Source organism: Dama dama, chromosome 22, assembly GCF_033118175.1.
Source record: "Dama dama isolate Ldn47 chromosome 22, ASM3311817v1, whole genome shotgun sequence".
NCBI lineage: Eukaryota > Metazoa > Chordata > Mammalia > Artiodactyla > Cervidae > Dama > Dama dama.
The window spans coordinates 41,826,311-41,844,132 of record NC_083702.1 but is presented as its reverse complement, the minus strand read 5'-3'; positions in this window follow the sequence as shown (position 1 = coordinate 41,844,132).

Genomic DNA, 17,822 nt, shown 5'->3' with positions numbered 1-17,822 from the left:
TATAATTTTATTATTTAAATAATAATAATTTTTTAAATAAGAAGTACAGACTTCTAGTTTTAAAGGAAATAAGGCATGGGCATAAAATGCACTGTGTGGGAAATATTGGCGATAACTATATATCTTCAGTGACACTGTAACGACTTATTTCAGTGATCACTTTGAAACGTATAGAAATACTGAATCATTATATTGTGTATTAAGAATTAACATCACTGACTCGATGGACAGGAGTTTGAGTAAACTCTGGGAGTTGGTGATGGACAGGGAGGCCTGGCGTGCTGCAATTCATGGGGTCGCAAAGAGTTGGACATGACTGAGAGTGAACTGAACTGAACTGAACTGAAGAACTAACATAATGTTGTAAGTCAATTATACTTCAAAAACAAACATAGAGAGATCAGATTTGTGGTTACTAGAGGCAGGGGTGGGAGAAAGGGGAATTGAATGAAGGCAGTCAAAGGTACAAACTTCCAGATACAAGAAAAATAAGTACTAAGGTTATAATTTATAACATATAGAGTTAACATGGCCAAATGTCATATATGAAAGTTGCTAAAAGAATAAATCCTAGTTCTCATCACAAGAATAAAATTTTTTTTCTATTTTGTACCTCTATGAGATGATGGATGTTCACTAAACTTAATATCACTTCATGATATACATAAATCAAATTAGTATTCTGTATACCTTAACTTATACTGTATGTCAGTTATATTTCAATAAAACTGAAAAAATAAGAAAGCACTATGCAATGTCACCTCATTGTTAGAGTGGCTGTGAGTGCTAAATCACTTCAGTCATGTCTGATTCTGTGCAACCTATGGACTGTAGCCCACCAGGCTTCTCTGTCCATGGGATTCTCCAGGTAAGAATACTGGAGTTGGTTGCCATGCCCTTCTCCAGTTAAAATGGCCATCACCTAAAGAAAGATAAGCGATAACAATTTCTTTTGTGAATGTGGAGAAAAGGGAACACTGTACACTGTCGATGGGAATGTAAATTGATACAGCTCATATATAAAACAGAATTGAGGATCCTCAAGACATTAAAAATAGAACTACTCAGTTCAGTTCAGTCAGTTCCGTTCAGTCACTCAGTCATGTCCGACTGTTTGTGACCCCATGAATCACAGCACGCCAGGCCTCCCTGTCCATCACCAACTCCCAGAGTTCATTCAAACTCATGTCCATCAAGTTGATAATGCCATCCAGCCATCTCATCCTCTGCCATCCCCTTCTCCTCCTGCCCCCAATCCCTCCCAGCATCAGGGTCTTTTCAAATGAATCAGCTCTTTGCACAAGATGGCCAAAGAACTGGAGTTTCAGCTTCAGTGTCAGTCCTTCCAGTGAACACCCAGGACTGATCTTTAGGATGAACTGGTTGGATCTCCTTGCAGTCCAAGGGACTCGCAAGAGTCTTCTCCAACACCACAGTCCAAAAGCATCAATTTTTCGGTGCTCAGCTTTCTTCACAGTCCAACTCTCACATACATACATGACTACTGGAAAAGCCATAGCCTTGACTAGATGGACCTTTGTTGACAAAGTAATTTCTCTGCTTTTTAATATGCTGTCTGGGTTGGTCATAAATTTCCTTCCAAGGAGGAAGCGTCTTAATTTCATGGCTGCAGTCACCATCTGCAGTGATTTTGGAGCCCCCCAAAATAAAAGTCTGCCACTGTTTCCACTGTTTCCCCATCTATTTCCTATGAAGTGATGGGACTGGATGCCATGATCTTAGTTTTCTGAATGTTGAGCTTTAAGCCAAATTTTTCACTCTCCTCTTTCACTTTCATCAAGAGGCTCTTTAATTCTTCTTCACTTTTTGCCATAAGGGTAGTATCATCTGCATATCTGAGGTTATTGATATTTCTCCCAGCAATGTTGATTCCAGCTTGTGCTTCTTCCAGCCCAGCATTTCTCATGATGTACTCTGCATATAAGTTAAATAAGCAGACTTGACGTACTCCTTTTCCTATTTGGAACCAGTCTGTTGTTCCATGTCCAGTTCTAACTGTTGCTTCCTGACCTGCATACAGATTTCTCAAGAGGCAGGTCAGGCGTTCTGGTATTCCCATCTCTTTCAGAATTTTCCACAGTTTGTTGTGATCCATACAGTCAAAGGCTTTGGCATAGTCAGTGAAGCAGAAGTAGATGTTCTTCTGGAATTTCTTGCTTTTTCTATGATCCAACAGAGTTGGAAACTTGATCTCTGGTTCCTCTGCCTTTTCTAAATTCAGCTTGAACACCTATAAGTTCACAGTTCATGTACTGTTGAAGCCTGGCTTGGAGAATTTTGAGCATTACTTTGCTAGCGTGTGAAATGAGTGCAATTATATGGTAGTTTGAACATTCCTTGGCACTGCCTTTCTTTGGGATTGGAATGAAAGCTGACCTTTTCCAGTCCTGTGGCCACTGCTGAGTTTTCCAAATTTGCTGGCATATTGAGTGCAGCACTTTCACAGCATCATCTTTCAGGATTTGAAATAGCTCAACTGGAATTCCATCACCTCCACTAGCTTTGTTCGTAGTGATGCTTTCTAAGGCCCACTTGAGTTCACATTCCAGGATGTCTGGCTCTAGGTGAGTGATCATGCCATCATGATTATCTGGATCGTGAAGATCTTTTTTGTACAGTTCTTCTATGTATTCTTGCAACCTCTTCTTACTATCTTCTGCTTCTGTTAGGTCCATACCATTTCTGTCCTTTATCAAATTCATTTTTGCATGAAATGTTCCCTTGGTATGCCAGCAATTCTACTTCTGAGAATATATCCAAAGAAAATGAAAATACTAGCTCAGAAAGTTATCTGCCGCCCCATGTTCATGGCAGCATTATTTACAATAATCAAGACAGATAAGCAACCTAATTCATCATTGGGTGAATTGATAAAGAAGCTCTGATACATGTAGATATTATACACATATACTGTGAAATAGTATTCATCCATGAAAATGAGGAAATCCTATCATTTGTAACAACATGGACAGATGGTAAAGGTATTATACTGAGTGAAATAAGTCAGACAAGACAAATAGTGCATGATCCCACTTGTATGTGGAATCTTTTTTAAAAAGAACAAGCAAGCTGATAGAAAAAAAAACCAGATTTATGGTTACCTTAGGTAGAGGTTCAAGGGAGAGAAAGTGTAGGAAGGTGGGAGAAAGGTATAAACTTCCAGTTATAAATAAATATTATGGATATAATGTACAACATGATGACTATAGTTAACACTTCTGTGTGATATATAGAAAAGTTAAGAGTATATCCTATGAGTTTTCATCAAAAAATAAATTTTTCCCTTTCTTTTTTTTTCTTTTCTTTGTATTGTATGTTTATGAGAAAATGGATATTTGCTGAATATATTTCACAATATATTTCAAAATATATGTAAATCAACCCATGATTCTGTATGCCTAAAACTTAAACAGTGATCAATTATTTCTCAATAAAACTGGAAAAAAGTAGAATCATTATAAGAAATGGCAGAAGGTAGCCTTAATAATGGTCCTCAGACTTGAAAGCTTTTTGCCAAAAACAGTAACAAACAATCTAGTATTTTTCTTGGGTTCAGAACAAGAAAACTCCCCCCCCCCCCCCGCCTTTTTTTCCCCCTTTTGAATGCTCAGTGTTAGCAAATAAACCTGTTACATTTCCTTATGACCCTTTGTACAACATATTGTGATGTCATCTATAGTCTTCTTGGTCTGTACACTAACTGATGCTTATTGGCCTTCTCAATGTAAGAATTTCACAGTGAGAAGAATATTTATAATCTGCTTCCCTCTTCATACTGTAATATGAAATACAAAGATAATGATAAGGAACATGCGTATGTGAGCTCCATGCTGAAAGTTTGCATTTTCTTAGCCAGGAAGATCCCTGTTAAAGGCCATTTCCAGGACTAAAAAGAATTCAGGCTGAGACCTCCCCTAGGATGATATCTCTCTTAAACAGGATTGACTGAGCCACACCCCAACATGGCACTTGAGAAAGATTTTAATCTTTTTAATCAGGATCAATTATACAGTGGAAGTGGGAAATAGATTTAAGGGACTAGATCTGATAGACAGAGTACCTGATGAACTATGGATAGAGGTTCATGACATTGTACAGGAGACAGGGATCAAGACCATCCCCAAGAAGAAGAAATGCAAAAAAGCAAAATGGCTCTCTGAGGAGGCCTTAAAAATAGCTGTGAAAAGAGAAGCAAAAAACAAAGGAGAAAAGGAAAGATATACCCATTTGAATGCAGAATTCCAAAGAATAGCAAGGAGAGATGAAAAAAAAAAAAAAAAGTCTTCCTCAGTGATCAGTGCAAAGAAATAGAGGAAAACAAGAGAATGGGAAAGACTAGAGATCTCGTCAAGAAAATTAGAGATACCAAGGGAACATGGAGAAGGAAATGGCAACCCACTCCAGTATTCTTGCCTGGAAAATCCCATGGACAGAGAATCCTGTTAGGCTACAGTCCATGGGGTCGCAAAGAGTCAGACACGACTGGGCAACTTCACTTCACTTCAAGGGAACATTTCATGCAAAGATGGGCTCAATAACAGACAGAAATGGTATGAACCTAACAGAAGCAGAAGATATTAAGAAGAGGTGGCAAGAATACACAGAAGAACTGTACAAAAAAGATCTTCATGACCCGGATAATCACAATGGTGTGATCACACACCTAGAGTCAGACATCGTGGAATGTGAAGTCAAGTGGGCCCTAGGAAGCATCACTACAAACAAAGCTAGTGAAGGTGATGGAATTCCAGGTGAGCTATTTCAAATCCTGAAAGATGATGCTGTGAAAGTGCTGCACTCAATATGCCAGCAAATTTGGAAAACTCAGAAGTGGCCACAGGACTGGAAAAGGTCAGCTTTCATTTCAATCACAAAGAAAGGCAATGCCAAAGAATGTCCAAACTACCGGACAACTGAACTCATCTCACACGCTAGTAAAGTGATGCTCAAAATTCTCCAAGCCAGGCTTCAACAATACTTGAACCGTAAACTTCCAGATGTTCAGGCTGGTTTTAGAAAAGACAGAGGAACCAGAGATCAAATTGCCAAAATTCACTGGATCATCGAAAAAGCAAGAGAGTTCCAGAAAAACATCTACTTCTGCTTTATTGATTATGCCAAAGCCTTTGACTGTATGGATCACAATAAACTGTGGAAAATTCTGAAAGAGATGGGAATACCAGAACACCTGACCTGCCTCTTGAGAAATCTGTATGCAGGTCAGGAAGCAACAGAACTGGACATGGAACAACAGACTGGTTCCAAATAGGAAAAGGAGTACGTCAAGTCTGCTTATTTAACTTATATGCAGAGTACATCATGAGAAATGCTGGGCTGGAAGAAGCACAAGCTGGAATCAACATTGCTGGGAGAAATATCAATAACCTCAGATATGCAGATGATACTACCCTTATGGCAAAAAGTGAAGAAGAATTAAAGAGCCTCTTGATGAAAGTGAAAGAGGAGAGTGAAAAATTTGGCTTAAAGCTCAACATTCAGAAAACTAAGATCATGGCATCCAGTCCCATCACTTCATAGGAAATAGATGGGGAAACAGTGGAAACAGTGGCAGACTTTTATTTTGGGGGGCTCCAAAATCACTGCAGATGGTGACTGCAGCCATGAAATTAAAAGACCCTTCTTCCTTGGAAGGAAAGTTATGACCAACCCAGACAGCATATTAAAAAGCAGAGAAATTACTTTGTCAACAAAGGTCCATCTAGTCAAGGCTATGGCTTTTCCAGTAGTCATGTATGGATATGAGTGTTGGACTATAAAGCTGAGCACTGAAGAACAGATGCTTTTGAACTGTGGTGTTGGAGAAGACTCTTGAGAGTCCCTTGGACTGCAAGGAGATCCAACCAGTCCATCCGAAAGGATATCAGTCCTGGGTGTTCATTGGAAGGACTAATGTTGAAGCTGAAACTCCAATACTTTGGCCACCTGATGCGAAGAGCTGACTCATTTGAAAAGACCCTGATTCTGGGAAAGGTTGAAGGCAGGAGGAAAAGGGGATGACAGAGGATGAGATTGTTGAATGGCATCACTGACTCAATGGACATGAGTTTGGGTAAACTCTGGGAGTTGGTGATGGACAGGGAGGCCTGGTGTGCTGAAGTCCACAGGGTCGCAAAGAGTCAGACATGACTGAGCGACTGAAGTGAACTGAACTGATGAAGAAGAGTCATGTTGGAAGAGAAGAAAAAGAAATGCTTCCTCTTCGTCTCCTTACAGGCATACAAGTGATCAAGATTGTCACAGCCCTCACTGATTGGAAGGAGAAAGCAGGCTCTGGTCAAAGGTGCTGCAGAAACTAATAAAGTGCATAAAATAATAGCCCGTATTTTACCAAAGGTGCAACGCTTGTTACTGCTTCCATTCTTGTCAATAAATCCTCAAAAAGTAGACTCTATTCTCACTTTATTACAGATAAGAAAGCTGAAACTCAAAATGGCTAAGTAACTTGCTCAAAGTCACAGCCAGAAAGAATTTAAGCTGAGATTCAAGACCATGTTTGTCTTCTTAACTGCACTATATAGCTCCCCTGATTCAAAAGAACTCTAATCAGAACTCTGCCAGGAAAGCTGCTAGAGTAGGACGCAGGCTTCCGAGGTGAGCATGCACCAGCTCTCCTGGAAAAGAAGCACATGGTTACCTTGGCTTCCAACAGCAAAAGCAGAGATTCAAAAGCAAGCGTTGAGCTACTCCTTGTCTGAGGCCCCTACAAAATTCAAAGCCTGGGTAAGCAGGTCAGAGTGAAGAATTAAAGCCCCTAAGACTAGGATCATAGATAAGAGGTCAGCATGAAGCAGCCTGTCGTGGATTGCAAGATACAGATTGACACAAGGCTTAAGCCAACTCTGAAAAAACAGGAGTAGAATTGAGTTTAAAACTGTTTGGATCAGCACCACAGACTCTTTAAAAGTAGAGGGTACCCACTGAGAAGTAACATTCATCAGGATTGACTCATTATCCCAAGTACAGGGTCTTTCTATCCTCTGCTGTCACTTTAAATTGCTATTATATGTGGGTGAATACAGCTAAGTCCATGTGTTCAGCTATCAAATCAAGGCAAGATTCTCTGTATGCCCTTTAAAGAAGACTTGGTCTTCTGCAAAGCCGTCTTAGTTCTAATAAAGCTAATGTAACCATAAAAGAGATGACATTTATAATTATCTTCACCATTTGGGTAAAGGTACAAATAGTGCAAACCCCATTGTAAGAGCACCAACTTTCTTGACCTGTAATTACAACTACAATCTAGGCCTCAGTCTTCGTATATTTTCAGTTGAGAGCTCTGGACATATTGTTGCCATCTTCTCTGCTGATAAGACTTCATTTACACCCTAAATGCTTTCAACTTGAGAGAAGGCTGAACTGTATCTTTGCTAAGTACATTGACTTCATCTGAGGCATTAACAAGAATATGTCTTTATCCAAAGACGCACACCTGGAAGAACAAAGCTTTGTTTCTCATCTGAACAAACAAGTCCAGTGAAAATGACTTATTTTTGCTTTTTAGGTTGTAAAACCTAAGTTACCCTTCTATCTTAAAGTGAATGTTACTTTGTAGCCAGAGCCATTGCAGTTAATATGATGTAAGCTTAGGGCGGAGTTTAGATGGATGGCTTACTTCTATTATCTCACTGTGCCCACACCAGGACAAGGAAGCAATAAACCCAGAAACTTATTTGTCAAACATGAGCTGATTTTGAATTTATTATTAAAAACAGTCATAATGCTTTAGTCTTAAAGATTATATATTTCACATTGCTGTCACATATACTGCTTTATGTGACTTTACAAAGGTAAATTGGATCAACAAATGAATATATGAGTTCTCAAACAACTATAAAGCACTGTACCCAGTATTGTAAAGGACACATTATTCACTCTCATATCCTGAGTTCTCACTAACTATAAAGAACTATACCCAGTATTGTAAAGGACACATTATTCACTCTCATATTCCTGGAAAAAATTGCCAATACCTATAAAAGTTAAAATTACATATCCCCTGATCAGCAATTGAATTTCTAGGAGTTCATACTACAGATGCATTTGTGCATATGTAAAATAGCATGTGTAAGATGATTCATGTAGCAGAATTTGTACTGGCTAAAGATTAATGCTACTGATCATCATTAAGTATTGGTTAAACAAATTAAACAACAGACAAAACATGGAAGCAACCTAATTGTCCATCGATAGATGAATGGACAAAGAAAATGTGGTGTATATACACGATAGGATATTATTCAGCCATGTCTAAAAAAGGGGACTTCCTAATGGTCCAGTGGTTAAGACTTTGAGCTTCCACTTCAAGGGGCAGAGGTTTAACCCCTGGTTGGGAAACTAAGATCGCACATGCTGTGTGGCATGGTCAAATAAATTAATAAAATTATGCCAGAAAAATGAATGAAATCTTGACATTTGTGGCAACAGCAACATGGATGAACCTAGAGGGCATTACACTAAGTAAAATAAGTCAAAGAAAGAGGAATTCCATATCATCTCACTTATATGTTGAATTAAAAACAAAACCAAGCTCATATACAGAGAACAGGTTGGTAGTTGCTAGAGGCAGAGTTGAGGGTAGGCAAAATGGATGAAGTGGGTTAAAAAGTACAAACTTCCAGTTATAAAATAAATGTCAGGACTTCCCTGGCTGTCCAGTGGTTAAGACTCCATGCTTCCACTGAAGGGGCCACTGGTCAGGGAACTAAGATCTGGCATGACACACAGCATAGTCAAATAAAAAATAATAATAATAAATTAGTCATGAGAATGTAATGTTCCTCATGTGGCTACAGTTAGTAATACTGTAATGGATGTGTGACAGTTGCTAAGAAAGTAGATCATAAGAGCTCTCATCACACAAAAAAAGAACTTTGTAACTATGGTGTGTGCTTAGTCACTCAGTCATGTCCAACTCTGTGACTCCATGGGCTGTAGCCAGTGAGGCTCCTCTGTCCATGGGGATTCTCCAGGCAAGAATACTAGAGTGGGTTGCCATGCCCTCCTCCAGGGTTCTTCCCAACTCAGGGATTAAACCCAGGTCTCCCATATTGCAGGATTCTTTACTGTCTGAACCACTAGGGAAGCCCTGTAACTATGGTGATGGATGCTTATTGTGGTAATCATTTCACAAATTATACAAATATCAAAACATCATGTTGTACACCTGAAACTAATATAAAGTTATATATCAATTATATTTCAACTAAAAAAGAAAACAAATGAATTAGGTTACAGCTTTTCCTTAGACTATAAAAAAAGAATAAGGGTGTTGCTCTTTCTGTACTGACTAGCAACTTTGCCAAGGTACAATGTTAAATGAAAAAAGAAAGATGAACAACAGTCATTATCAGTGTTATATATGGTATATTTGAAAAGATATGAAAGAAACTGATAACAATGGTTGTCTTTTGGAAGAAAACTGGGCCTATCTAACTGCCTCAAATTTGACTATTAGGTTTTTACATTGATCCTAAGATATGATGGCCACGTGGCTGAGATCACAGGCCTCATTATGCAGTGAAGAGTCACCCTTCTAGTTCGTAGAGCTCCTCATATGTGTCTCTTCCCTTGGATGGATTCTTGGCTTTTCTTGTAGGACAGACCCCAAACACCAGTCTTCACTTCCACCCCAAGTGAAAAAACTGAAGAAATTGAGACTGACTCCTGCCTCCAAGTCAAAGGAAACATCTGCTTTTCTGAACTTACCTAAGGAAGGAAAAGAACAGCAAGAAGAGGAAGGATTAGAAGATACTGTTGAATTGGATGAGGATAAACATGAAGATGAAGATGATGGTGAGTGGAAGGAAGGAGAGGAAGATGAAGGAGAAGACAAATGGAACACTAATTGATTCCAGTAGTAGTAGTCACTCAGTTATGTCCAACTCCTTGTGACCCCACAGATTGCAGCCTGCCAGGCTCCTCTGTCCATGGAGTTCTCCAGGCAAGAATACTAGAGTGGATTGTCATTCCCTTCTTCAGGGGATCTTCCTGACCCAGAGGTTGAACCCAGGTCTCTTGCACTGCAAGCAGATTCTTTTAATATTTGAGCTGCTGGGAAGCCCTTCCTTTTTTAATTTTCTTCAGTCCATGGAAGCAAGTTGCAACCTTTTTTTTTCTCCTCTTGTGCTGGGTTGGTCTGTTTTTGAGGTCTCTTTTCTCCTTTATACCATGGTTCACAACTTATTTGGGGGGTCAGATACCTTGAGCAGAACTCAGTTAAAAGAAACTTTTTACCCTCTCTCTGTTCCCAATTCATTTTAATTCCTTCCAGTCTCAATAAAAACTTTATGTGACCAACACCACCATGTTCTGTGAGAAAACAGAACAACCTTCTGCTCCCTCAGTTCTGTTGGAAGCTGGAGGGTGCTAGCTCCTACACAGTAGAGTACAGAGCTCTAGCTTTTTTACTCCTCTCTCTGAATATTGGACTCAGAGATTATACTGTGTATCTATGTGAATATGGACAGTTAGCATTTACCAACATGTATCTGTCTATTTTTCTCTTGTTTAAAACAAAAAATCTTTTTAAAATGGGGTTATAGAGGTCAGCAAAGTATGGTTTTGAAATGATTGGGTGAGTTAAGTGGACATTTTAATTACATGGCTGCTCCTCTGGCATGTTTAATTATAATGTTTAATGGACATCCTTAACAGTATAACACCTTTTAAATAAAATTTTATCTTAATGAAAAAATTTTAAAAATAGCTACCTTTCTAGGGAAAAGTAATAAATATCTTATTTCTATTCATGTCTCTTACATATATATATATTTTACATGTGGGAAATGGCAAGTTATTTTCCAGTATTCCAGCCAATTAGCAATTATCCAAGACTTTGAGTGGCTTCCAGGTCCTTTCCATCTTGGGCTGAATCCAGCTGACATCTAAAAGAAATCATTCTTTGTTGCTTGAATGTATATCTTGTCAATTTTTCCAGGAACAATATTTTGTAAAATCAATGTAAGTGTGGGAATTCCCTGGCTGTCCAGTGGTTAAGACTCTGTGCTTTTACTGCTGAGGGTCCAGTTTCAATCCCTGGTTGAGGAACGAAGATCCTGTAAGCCATGTAGCATAGCCAAAAATAAAAATAAAAAATCGATGTAAATGCATGTCTTTAAATATTAAAATGTGATGGAAAATAGATTCCCCGAGAGAAAACAAGACTGAGAATAAGAAGAGTGAGCAAAAGAACAAAAGTCAAAGAAAAAAAGAGAGAGAAATCAAGGATTAAGTTAGTTAAGGCTTGAAGTAAGAAGGGTTACATGTATGCAGTGAGAAACTAAAAAGCCATGCTTTTTTTTTTTATCTTAAGAAACTTAGTGTCATTCTGAGGGTGATTTGGGATCCAGCAGCTGCAGAGAAAAGATCAAAATGACAAGAATCTCATAACATTTTACTCCCAAAGTAAGAGCCATCTTCAATACCTGAGAGACCACAAAAGAAATTAGGTAGAAAATCAGACATTATATTCTAATAGTTCCTCTCAAATTACATGATTCATTCAATCTAGAATATCTATGGAGGCATTTCTAATCCTACCAAGATGGAATAACTGTTAGCAGACTTGTCCTTCCACTGTAAACAACTGGAAAATTAAACAAAAATATGTGAAACACCTGGTTTTAGACCTGAGACAATAGACATTCCAGAACTTTGATCACTGAGAGAAAGAATAAAATGAAGGGATCCCTATGATCACCTCATCTTTCTGCCTGGAGGCATTTTCCAACCCATAGCATAGGGAAGAAGGATCCAACCAGAGAAGAGCAGTTGCCAACAAGTAAAGGGAGAAAATTATCCAGGAAAGTTTGAAAATGTCATCATCAGTCAAGCAGTGAGGAAACAGAAATGTATAAAATTTGTGAATCATTTTGCTGTTATTTAACAAATTATAGCATAAATAAATACATATATACATAGATGTATTGCAATAACAATATCATTTTTGCTCATGTGAATTCTAATATGCTTTCTGGAATGCGAGGTAAAAGCATAGATTATACCCTCAGGTCATGTGGTTTTCATGCATGCAAATGTCAATCATTATGTATGTTGTGAAAAATTGTTCTAAAAGATTATTTTAATGAATACAGAATATATCATCTTATGATATATAGTAACAGTGATGTCTAAGAACAGGGCTTTGATTATGTCACGAGGACCTATCATCTGCTTTGAGAATCCAAAGAAAGAGTGTGAAAGTCAGGCACACAGTAGTAATAGCAACAACGATAACAATAGGAATAACATAACTGTCATTTATCAAGTTTCATCATGTAAACAGCACTTACACAAGGTGGCATTTAATCTCCATGACAGTCCTGTGAGGTATATTATCATCACTATTCATATTTTACAGTAAGGAGACTGAGACTCCTAAAGGCTAAATGACTTTCCTATGGTAATTGAAGAAAATTTGATGCCAAACCTGATTCCAGAGATTATATTCTTATCCATTACACAGACTGTCTATCAAGTCATGATAGGATGGCTGCCTAGGGAGCATGAAACTAGAACCATGAGAGTGAAATAAATCAAATAAGAATTGAGTTGTCACTCAAGATTCAGTGCAGGAAACAAATAACTCCAGAAAATTTATGGGCAAGGGATTCAATAAGGAATCATTACTGTTGGAAGGAACAAAGGATTAGGAGTGAAGGGGCTGCCACTGGAATTTCTGTGGGCTAGTAATAAGGAGGATCAGAAAGCTAGAACCAGAAAACCATAGCTGCTTCTACTACTTCCATAATTGCCTCACAACACCCATGAAGCTGGACACCAGACATTAGAACACAGTCTGGCTCCTTATAGTCACCCTTTCAAACTCTTGACACATTTCCATGACTTGCTTGCCAGGAGAAACAGCATCAGAAAGACAGCTTCAAAGACTATGCAATAGGGAAAGGATAATCTCTTTAAAAAATGGTATTGGGAAAACCAGACAGCCACATGCAAGAGCTAAACTGGAGGGGGTGAAGTCAAAATGGTGGAGTAGTAAGATGTGAAGTTCATGTCTCCTCACAACTAGGGCACCTACTTGACATTGGTGGGGGATAGATATGGACACCTAAGAGGATGAGAGGAATGCCCAAGCTACTATGTAGGATGTGGAGGTGGGGGGGAGCAGAGAGGGGGAAGAGATGGAGGCAGGAAAGGACAGGTACCCTTGAGGGGGAACTGGGAGAGAGAAGGGGGATCCCACTACTGGAGGGGTCCACTCACCGTGAGGAGAGCAACAGGGACAGGAAGGGACCCTCAAGGGGTTGGGGGATGGGAGGGTAATGTGGCCAACATTTCTCCTGTCCACTTCAGCCCCAGAGAGCCTACTGGGTCCCAAGCCTGATCCTCCACCCTCTGATGCTCCCTCTGATGCTCCCTCCAATGCCCCCTTCATGGGAGGGAGGAGAGGAAGAGTAGAGGTAATTGGGGTGACAGGGAGGGACCCTTAGGGATAGGAGGATCAAAGGGGAACACAGCCAGTGTCTCCCCTTTCCACTTGGGCCCCAGCAAGCCTGCAGCAGTCCTGGTCCCGATTCTCCACACTTGGAGATGCGAGGCTGCACCCTGACCCCCACCCCTAGGGCCCTTTCCAGACCCCTGGGTCCTGAACCTAGGCCCCGCCCCCACCAAACATCAGCCCCACCTAATCCATACCCACACCTAAGCTCCAGCCCCACAGCTGCCAAAGCCTTTTCCAGAGTTTTTTGGGTTTTTATTTTTTGCCATTGTGGTTCTGTTTTATCTTGTTGATGTTTATCTTGTTTATCTTGTTGATGTTATCTTGTTTCATTTCTATTTTTATTTTTTCTAATATATCTGTTATTTTTCTAATTTTATTTTATTTTTTATTCTTTGTTATTATAATCCTTTTTTTTTCCTTTGTGGTGTCATGCAGTTAGCAGGACCTTGATTCAAAAGTCAAGGGTCAGGCCTGAGCTCCTGTGGTGGGAGCATCATCCTGAAACCACTAGACTAACAGAGAACCTCAGACCCCCAAAAATGTTTATCAGAGTGAGGTCTCCCAGAGATCCTCATCTCTGCACCAAGATCTGGCTCTACTCAACTGTCTGCAAAGTCCAGTGCTGAAAGCCTCAGGCCATACAACCAGTAAGACAGGAACATGTTCCCACCCATCAAAAGAATAAAACAACAACAAAATAAATATGTTACAGATGAAGAAGGAAGGTAAAAATGTACAAGACTAAATAAATGAAAAGGAAATACACAATCTACCTGAAAATGAATTCAGGATAATTATAGTAAAGATGATCCAAAATCTCAGAAATAGAATGGAGGAACAGATCAAAAAAATATACGAAATGTTTAACAAAGACCTAGAAGAACTAGAGAACAGATGAACAATACAAAAATTGAAATAAAAAAGAAAAATACACTAGAAGGAATCAATAACAGAATAGCTGAGGCAAAAGAATGAATAAGTGAGCTGGAAGATAGAATGATAGAAATAACTGCCAAGGAGCAGAATAAGGGGGAAAAAATTGAAAAGAATTGAGGACAGTCTCAGAGACTCTGGGACAACATTAGATGCACCAATATTTGAATTATAGGGGTCCCAGAAGAAGAAGAGAAAGAGAAAGGGTGTAATAAAATATTTAAGAGATTATAGTTGAAAACTTCCCTAACATGGGAAAGGAATATCCACACAAGTTCAGGAAGGACAGAGAGTTCCATGCAAGATAAACCCTAGGAGAAACACATGCATATTAATCAAACAAGCAAAACTTAAATTCAAAGAAAAAATATTAAGAGCATCAAGGGAAAGCAATAAATAGCATACAAGGGAATCCCCATCAAGTTATCAATTGATTTTTCGGCAGAAACTCTGCAGGCCAGAAGGCAGTGGCAGGATATATTTATTTATTTATTTTAATTTGAATTTTTAAATTTTTAATTGGAGGATAATTGCTTTACAATATTGTGCTAGTTTCTGCAGGATATATTTAAGGTGATGAAAGGGGGAAAAAACTACAATCAAGATTATTCTATAAAGGATCTCTTCCAGATGTGACAGAGAAATCAAAAGTTTTACAGAATAAGTGAGCTGGAAACTAAGAGAATTCAGCACCACCAAAACAGCTTAACAACAAAGCTAGGGACACTTACAGACTGAAAGTGAGGATAGGGAAAAAGAAACTACAACAGTCTCCTGAAATCTCACCTCAGGAAACAAGGATAATCTCAAACTGTCTAGCCTTAAACCCAAAGCAACTAGAGAAACAAGACTAAAGACAACTGAAAATCAGTAGAAAGAAAGAAGTCATAAAGATCTGAAGAGAAAGAAATAAAGAAAACAATAGCAAAGATCAATAAAATTAAAAGTTGGTTCTTTAAGAAGATAAAATTGATAAATCTCATCAATTTTGATAGCTAGACTCATCAAGAAAAAAAGGGAGAACTCAAATCAATAAAATTGATTTACAACTGACGCTGCAGGAATACAAAGGATCATAAAAGACTACTACAAACAACTATGAGTATTACCCTGATGGCTCAGATGGTAAAGAAGCTGCCTGCAATGCAGGAGACCCAGGTTCGATCCCTGGGTCAGGAAGGTCTCCTGGAGAAGGAAATGGCAACCCACTCCAGTATTCTTGCCTGGAAAATTCCATGGATAGAGGAGTCTGGTGGGCTACAGTCCACGGGGTTGCAAAGAGTTGGACACGACTGAACGACTGTCACTTTCACTTTCACAAGCAACTATATGCTAATAAAATGGACAACTTGGAATGAAAAAATTCTTGGAAACGTACAACTTTTCAAGACTGAATCAGGAAGAATCAGACAGTATAAACAGGCCAATCACAAGTAATGAAGTTGAAACTGTAATTAAAAATCTTTCAACAAGCAAAAGTCCAGGACTACACAGATTCACAGGCAAATTCTATCAATTATTTAGAAAAGAGCTAACATCCATCCTTCTGAAACTCTTACAAAAAATTGCAGAGGGAAAAACACTCCCAAACTCATTCTACAAGGTTACCTGATACGAAAACCAGACAACGATCACACACACACAAAAGACAGCTACAGGCCAATATCACTCATGAACACAGATGCAACAATTCTCAACAAAGTACAAACAAACAGAATCCAACAACACATTAAAAGGATCATGTACCACGATCAAGTGGGATTTATCTCAGGGATGCAAGGATTCTTCAATACATGAAAATCAACCAATGTGGTACACCATATTAACAAATGGAAGAATAAAAACCATGTGATCTTCTCAACAGATGCTGAAAAAGCTTTTGACAAAATTCAATACCTATTTATGATTAAAAACTCACCAGAAATTGGGCATAGAGGGAATCTATCACAACATAATAAAGGACAAATATGACAAACCCACAACATCATTATCAATAGTGAAAAACTATAAGCATTTCCTCTAAGGCCAGGAATAAGACAAGGGCATACACTCCTGCCACTATTATTCAACATAGTTTTGGAAGTCCTAGCATGGCAATCAGGGAAGAAAAAGAAGTAAAAAGAGTGCAAGTTGGAAAAGAAGTAAAACTGTCTGTGTATATTTATGCATTCATTTATCAATGAATTTGATAAAGCTGCAGGATATAAAATTAATGCACAGAAGCCTCTTGCATTCCTATACACTAACAATGAAAAATCAGAAAAAGAAATTAAGAAAACAACCCCATATACCATCACAACTAAAAGAATGAAATATCTAGGAATAAACCTACCTAAGAAGGCAAAAGACCTGTACTCAGAAAATTACAAAACACTGATGAAAGAAATCAATGATGACACAATAGATGGAGAAATATACCATATTCTTGGATTGGAAGAGCCAATACTGTGAAAATGACAGTGCCACCCAAAACAATCTACAAATTCAGTGCAATCTTTATCAAATTACCAATTGCATGCTTCACAGAATTAAAACAAAAAATTTTACAATTTGTATGGAAACAAAAGACCCCGAATAGCCAAAGCAATCTCGAGAAAGAAAAATTGAGCTGGAGGAATCAGGCTCCCCAGTTTCAGCCTATACTACAATGCTACAGTAATCAAGACAGAATGGCACTGCCACAAAAAAAAAACAGAAATATCGATCAATGGTACAGGATAGAAAGCCCAAAGGTAAACCCATGCACCTATGGTCACCCAATTTATGACAAAGGAGGCAAGACTATACCATGGAGAAAAGACAGTTTCTTCAGTAAGTGGTGCTGGGAAAACTGCACAACTACATGTAAAAGAATGAGACTAGAACACATCCTAACACCATAGAGAAAAATAAATTCAAAATGGATTAAAGACCTAAATGTATGACTGAACACTATAGTACTCTTAGAGAAAAAACAGGCAGAACACTCTTTGACATAAATCATAGCAAGATCTTTTTTTACCCACCTCCTAAAGAAAATAAAAATAAACAAGTGGGGCCTAATTAAAAGAATTTGCACAGCAAAGGAAACCATAAACAAGATGCAAAAACAACCCTCAGAATGGCAGAAAATATTTGCAAACAAAACAACTGACAAAAGATTAATCTCCAAAATATACAAACAGCACATGAGGCTCAATATAAAAAAACCAAAAAACCCAATCAAAAAATGGGTGAAAGATCTAAATAGACATCTTTCCAAAAAAGATATACAGATGGCCAAAAGACACATGAAGAGATACTGATCATTAATTATTCAGTTCAGTTCAGTTCAGTCGCTCAGTCGTGTCTGACTCTTTGCGACCCCATGAATCACAGCACACCAGGCCTCCCTGTCCATCACAAACTC